We start from the raw sequence: 6892 nt of genomic DNA, 5'->3' as shown, positions 1-6892 counted from the left end.
TTCTACTTGTTGTTGATGCTATTGAGTGAAACCGTTGAACCAAGGTTTATGTTCAGATTGTTATTCATCATCATATCACCTTTGATCATGTTCCATATGATGTCTCGTGAGTAGTTCATTTAGTTCTTGAGGACATGGGTGATGTCTAAATGTTAGTAGTGAACTATGGTTGAGTAATATTCAATGTTATGATATTTAAGTTGTGGTGTTATTCTTCTAGTGGTGTCATGTGAACGTCGACTACATGACACTTCACCTTTATGGGCCTAGGGGAATGCATCTTGTATTCGTTTGCCAATTGCGGGGTTGCCGGAGTGACAGAAACCTAAACCCCCGTTGGTATATCGATGCAGGAGGGATAGCAGGATCTCAGAGTTTAAGGCTGTGGTTAGATTTATTCTTAATTACTTTCTTGTAGTTGCGGATGCTTGCAAGGGGTATAATCACAAGTATGTATTAGTCCTAGGAAGGGCGGTACATTAGCATAGGTTCACCCACACAACACTTATCAAAACAATGAAGATTAATTAGCCATATGTAGCGAAAGCACTAGACTAAAATCCCGTGTGTCCTTGAGAACGTTTGGTCATTATAAGTAAACAACCCGGCTTGTCCTTTGTGCTAAAAAGGATTGGGCCACTTGCTGCAATTGTTACTCTCGCACTTTACTTACTCGTACTTTATTCAACTGTTACATCAAAACCCCCTGAATACTTGTCAGTGAGCATTTACAGTGAATCCTTCATCGAAATTGCTTGTCAACACCTTCTGCTCCTCGTTGGGATCGACATTCTTACTTATCGAAGATACTACGATACACCCCCTATACTTGTGGGTCATCAACCCTCAGGGGCCAAGGAGCGACGTTCACCTTCCGCCTCCTCCCGCAATCGCGGACGAAAATCGGCACCAGCTCAGAATAGCGGTAGCACCACACCCACCTCCATATATCGACACCCACGCCAACGGCGCAGTCTCGATGATTCAGAAGGCTAGGCCATCCAACAGAGCGCAGAAAGTGATTTTGCGACAAGTTTTCATGGCAGAAAAGATGCCGCCACCAACAATAGAGTATCTAATTTGGTCGGGACAAGACATTGGCTTCACCATAGCGGACCACCCGCAGTCCTCGACCAGGGCAATCAGCCTTAATTTTGCCTGCAGTGATTGCAGGATTCGACGTGTCGAGAGTATTTATAGATGGCGGCAACAGTCTGAACCTTATGTACGCAGATACATTTAGGAAGATGAATATATGCTTGGCGAACTTAAAACCAACAGATACGCGTTTCCATGGTATCACACCAGACAAGCCAAGTTATCCATTGGGGAAGATCAATCTCGACGTTCAGTTTGGAACTCGAGAGAATTACAGAATCGAGAGGCTGGAATTTGAGGTCGTGGATTTTCCATCACAGTACCACGCTTTATTGGGACGACCTGCGTATGCCAGGTTCATGGCAGTACCCCACTAAACATACTTGTTGTGGAGACTCCCTGGACCCAAGGGACCAATCACGGTGAAGGGAAGTTTTGCGCTAGCAGAAAAGTGTGACAAGGATTTCCATCGACTGTCGGAAACATTCGGGATGCAAGGAGAGTATATGGCGTAAAAGCTGACAACAGATTACGACGTGTTGCCAGACGTCGAGAGGCCGCTCAAGGAACCAACCTTCGATACTACCAAGAACTCGAAGGAAGTGCAAATACACCCGACAGATCCCAAAAAGACGACAGCTATCGCCACCAACATGGACCTCGCATAGGAAAGCGCGCTCGTCGAGTTCCTCCATGAGCGCTGGGAAATCTTCGCATGGTGTCCAGCTGACATGCCAGGAGTAGCCAGGGAACTTGCCGAGCACCCCTTAAACTTGGATCCATTGGCTAGGCCAATCAGACAACCCTTGCGGCGTTTTTCGGAACCAAACCGCAAAGCTATGCTATCAGAAATCAATCGACTCAGAGAAGCTGGGTTCATTAAAGAGATACACACAGAAGCCACCTGGGTAGCAAACCCAGTGCTGGTCCCGAAGAAAAACACAGAGGTCCTTCGCATGTGCGTCGACTTCACGTGTCTCAATAAACATTGTCCAAAGGATCACTTTCCCCTCCCGAGGATCGATCAAATTATCGACTCCACGGAAGGTTGCGAACGTCTTTCCTTCCTGGATGCATATTCTGGTTACAACAAAATTCGGCTGAAGGAAGAGGATGAGGTCAAAAAAGCTTTCATCACCCCTTATGGCGTGTTTTGCTACAAAACAATGCCTTTCGGGCTGAAAAACGCGGGTCCAACATACCAATGGATGATGCAGAAGTGCTTAGCCACGCATATTGGCAAAAACATCCAAGTATAAATTGACGATGTCGTCATAACAACAAAGGAAGGATCAACATTGATCGATGATCTCAGAGAAACTTTCGACAACCTCGACAAATTCTGTCTCAAGCTAAACCCGACAAAATGTTCTTTCGGCGTCCCGGCAGGAGAACTTCTCGGGTTCCTGGTATCAGCAAGAGGGATCGAGGCTAATCTGGAGAAAATACAGGCCATAGTAACAATGCGGAAACCAACAAAGTTAAAGGAGATACAACATCTAACTGGACGAGTCGCAGCTGTGAGCAGATTCGTCGCCAGGCTAGGAGAAAAGGCGTTGCTGTTTTACGCCTTGATCAAGCAAGGAGAAAAGTTCGAGTGGAACGAAGAAGCGGACAGAGCCTTCGATGATTTCAAGCGCACAATATCGACACCCCCGATACTGGTGGTATCCAAGGAAAAGGAGCCTCTCCTGTTATATATTGTGGCCACCCCTCAGGTGGTCAGCACGGCACTTGTAGTCGAGCGAGAGGAAGAAGGGAAACTACATGGAGTACCAAGGTCGGTATACTTCATCAGTGAAGTTTTATCGCCTTCAAAACAGAGGTACCCGCATTATCAGAAGTTAGCATACAGAGTACTTACAACAGCAAGAAAGTTACGACACTATTTTTCGGCACATCCGATAATAGTGGTCAACGAGGCACCACTATCAAATATACTGAATAACCCAGAAGCTACGGGTCGTGTCTCCCTTTGGGGAATAGAGCTTTCCCCTCGGGACATCACGTATGAAAAAAGAAAAGCAATAAAGTCGCAGATCTTACCAGACTTCGTCGCAGAGTGGACGGAGTTACAAAACACGGGACCTCCTGATTTATCGAGAACCTGGACCATGAACTTCGACGGGTCCAAGAGATTAGAAGGAGCAGGAGCAGGCGTGATATTGGTTTCACCTCAAGGAGGCAAGTTAAAGTATGTCCCAACGCATCTAACAATGAGGCAGAGTATGAAGCGCTGATACATGGGAAGAATATGGAGAAGGCCTGTGGTGCAACCCGATTAAAAATATACTGCGACTCCCAGCTGGTGGCTCAACAAGTAATGAATCAATGCGACGCAGTCAATGATAGCATGGTGGCATACAAAGAGTTATACAATGAACTCGAGAAGCTTTTCGACGGATGCGAGGTAAACCATGTTAGCAGGCTCAGCAATGATGAAGCCGATGTTCTGGCAAATATCGGGTCGCGGTGTCTAGCAATACCACCCAGAGTATTTGTTGCGGTCAAAACCCACCGGCGGGCAGCGACGGGCAACACAGTAGAGCCGGGAACAACCTAGGGCTTCGGCTGGCCCTGGTTCCTCTGAGCGACGGCCCGCAAAGCCTCTGGTACACACGTCCGATGCTGATGCAAGGGCGTGCCACCTGACCTATACCTGGTCAGGAAGGTGATGGAGATGCCTCGCTTAGTTTCCTGCATGGCATAGACGTAAACATTAAATACGAGCCTCGATCGGCTCTCAGGTTATCCTGTGAATCGGCTCAAGGAGCCGATCCACCCATGATTCGTACGAGGTGCACGAATATATGGTGGTCCTGCTTGATCAAGATAAAGCTAAAACGATCTACGACGATTTAGGGTTTTCACCGCATAATCGGATCATCCTACTCACGATTGGGCCTCGCGGCCACGCACGGTGATCGTAAGCCGGTCCTAGATAGGGCCTAAAAACCAACACGAGGTTGATCCCCGGAACATCCTGTCTAGGACTAGCAAACGACACCCTACGTGCCGCTGGATCCTCCAACCCTTTGTAAGGCCTAACTATTGCAGATATTAAACTAATCCTTGAAGAACAAGGAGCAACCGTAACGGATCAGATCTACTAAATAATGATCAAGCGGGGTGCCGCCCCTACACCTAAGATAGGTGTAAGGGCGGCTAGATATGCGAGGGTTGCACTACGATAGCATATTATACGAAGAACTATGCTAACCCTAACACATCTATGATAACTACGTTGCTCGCCATCAAAAAGGCTTCAGTACGAGCAACGCATGAACAACATGAAGCTTATGCTGCCTAGATCGCAAGATGCAATCTAGGCAGCATGATGCTTACCGGTAGAAACCCTCGAGACGAAGGAGTTGGCGATGCGCCGAGATTGATTTGTTGGTTGAACGTTGGTTGTTGTTTATTTCATAAACCCTAGATACATATTTATAGTCTATGGGACTTTCTAATTTAGGCGTGCACGTAACCGTGCACGGGTAAAACTCCATCTAAGATACTATCTACTAAATTACAGATACATGGGCAATCTAGCCCATTTTGCATATAAGGCCGATCCACGTATTTCTCCCGTATATAACCTTTAAGCTCATCCTGATCGCGGCCCACCTCTGACTCGGTCAAATTCTGGTGATAACATATGCCCCCCTGGTTTTGGAATTGATAATTCCAAAATCACTCTGTTTTTCCTCGTCAGGTCATGTTGTAGCAGAGCAGAACCGTCACAGCATTCTTCATCATAATGCCCTATCCTCTCAACTTTTCTGAAAAATTTGATAGCTTCAGCACTACTTCCTTGGAAACTGCAAAGGTATTAAATCCCCATCAGGCTCCTCCTTATTTAACTGTGCCGGCTGACTCGCTTTTCATCCCCCTCCTTGGGTCTAGCTATCGGCACCAAAAAACCCTCTTCCCCTGTAGCAATGTCTTCTTCTTCATCCATCTCCTCTGGCCTCTCTTTCCAATCTCCTTCCTCGAGCGAGCCGATGTCGGAGTCCGAGTGGGATTTTGACTTCCTGTCAGATGGCGACATGCCCCTGACTGATGAGGATGGCAACCTCCAGTTCCTCATGGAAGGGGAACTGAAAAGCGAAAGCGAGGATGACCTCCACTCATGGAGGAACTCCACTTCCTCTGATAATGGGGAGGAAGAGGAGGACGAGGAGGTAGAAGAAGAAGAGGCAGAAGACAACTCCTCTTCCTCTGCTGGGTACCCGCCGGCGAAGCGCCTCCATGCTTGGGCGGTCAGTGAAGATGATGATGACGATGAAAAGGAAGAAGCTCCGGTCGAAAGTTGGGGCAGCGGCGACGAGGAGTTCTCCGGAAGTAGCGTCGGCGGCAGCTACGACACCGACGACGAGGGCAGCGAGGATTAGTGACATAGGATCCGTAGTATGCGAGCAATCGGCTCTTCTTTTGTTCCTCTTTCCTTGAGCAATCGGCTCTTCATTGCAAAAACTCTCCTTTATTAATGAAGAAGTATTTCCAGTCAACTTTTTCGCCGATCGTCAAAGTCAAATAATCTCCGAAAAGAGCCGATGGCATCGCACCGGTCTCTATCATAAAAACACGAGTAAGGTCGACCTAGCCGCCCCTCCAAATGGTAACTTGCAACCTCCATCTGAGAAAGCAAACTCAGATCCCCAAATCGCCGCCTGAGCAGTTCCAACTCAAGACCGACTACATCACAGATCTCAACCGCGCCGCCCCCAACTCCTTCAACGCATCCCATGGCGGAATCATCCAACACCGACGCCACGGCTTCTGGTCTGAAGGTAATCCTCAACCTCCTCTCGCCATTCGACTTGACATGGGATTAATGGCAAACACCTGGATTAATGTTCCATTCCGCTATTAATTTAGGTTTCAGACATTCTTCTGCCACATCCTTCTCTCGCAAATTCGATGTGCCTCGGTCCTCGTTCTTCCGAGAGCCCCGCCCTGTTAATTTCGTGCGAAGCTAACAGAATCCCCTTCGTGAGTCAGAACCTAGATCTGACTTCCTGGGCCGACTGCTTGCGAGCCTGGCCTAATCCTCCTGAGGGTTGGGTGGCATGGTACAATAGAGTATCCAAAACCCATTATGCCACTTGGGAAACCATAGGGATAGCCGATGCCTTGTCATTATCATTGTCTCCTCTTGAGAAGAATGAGAACATCCTGAAAACCATCGGCTACTTCTGGTCTGATGCACTGAACTGCTTCATGTTTGGCCATGGCCCTATGACACCGACTCTGCTGGATGTGGCCATGATCACAGGCCTAGACATTGCATCCCCCAGCCCTTCTGCATTCAAACTGCCAAAAGTCCCTTTCACTCTTTCCTCTAAAAAAGAGTGTACCAGCTGGGGCACCTATCTCAATCGTTATATGAAAAACAAAGGCCCCATGACAGAGAGGGAACACACAGCCTTCCTGAACTTCTGGTTGGAGCACTTCATATTCTGTGGCCCATCACTTGCCCGTACCAAGAATTACCTCTCCCTGGCCTATGAACTTGCTAAAGGCACCCAACTCGGCCTAGGCAAACTGTTTCTTGGAGAGGTCTATCGATCCCTTCAACTGATGTCTGTCAAACTGTTCTCTCAAAAGACAGTCAAAACCGGCGGCCCCTGGTGGTTTATTCAGTTGTGGGCCCAACTATACTTCCAAAACCAAATCCCAGACTTCCCACCGCTGACCACCTGCACCTTTCCAGATGTTAATGGAAAGGAAATTCGATGCACCAGCTATGGCCAAGCCCTGTATGGTCTCCCAGGCAGCAGGCTGATCCCTAAGG

This window comes from Lolium perenne, chromosome 3 (assembly GCF_019359855.2).
Source record: "Lolium perenne isolate Kyuss_39 chromosome 3, Kyuss_2.0, whole genome shotgun sequence".
Taxonomy (NCBI): domain Eukaryota; kingdom Viridiplantae; phylum Streptophyta; class Magnoliopsida; order Poales; family Poaceae; genus Lolium; species Lolium perenne.
The sequence above is the reverse complement of the archived record's forward strand: the minus strand, read 5'-3'. Positions refer to the sequence as shown.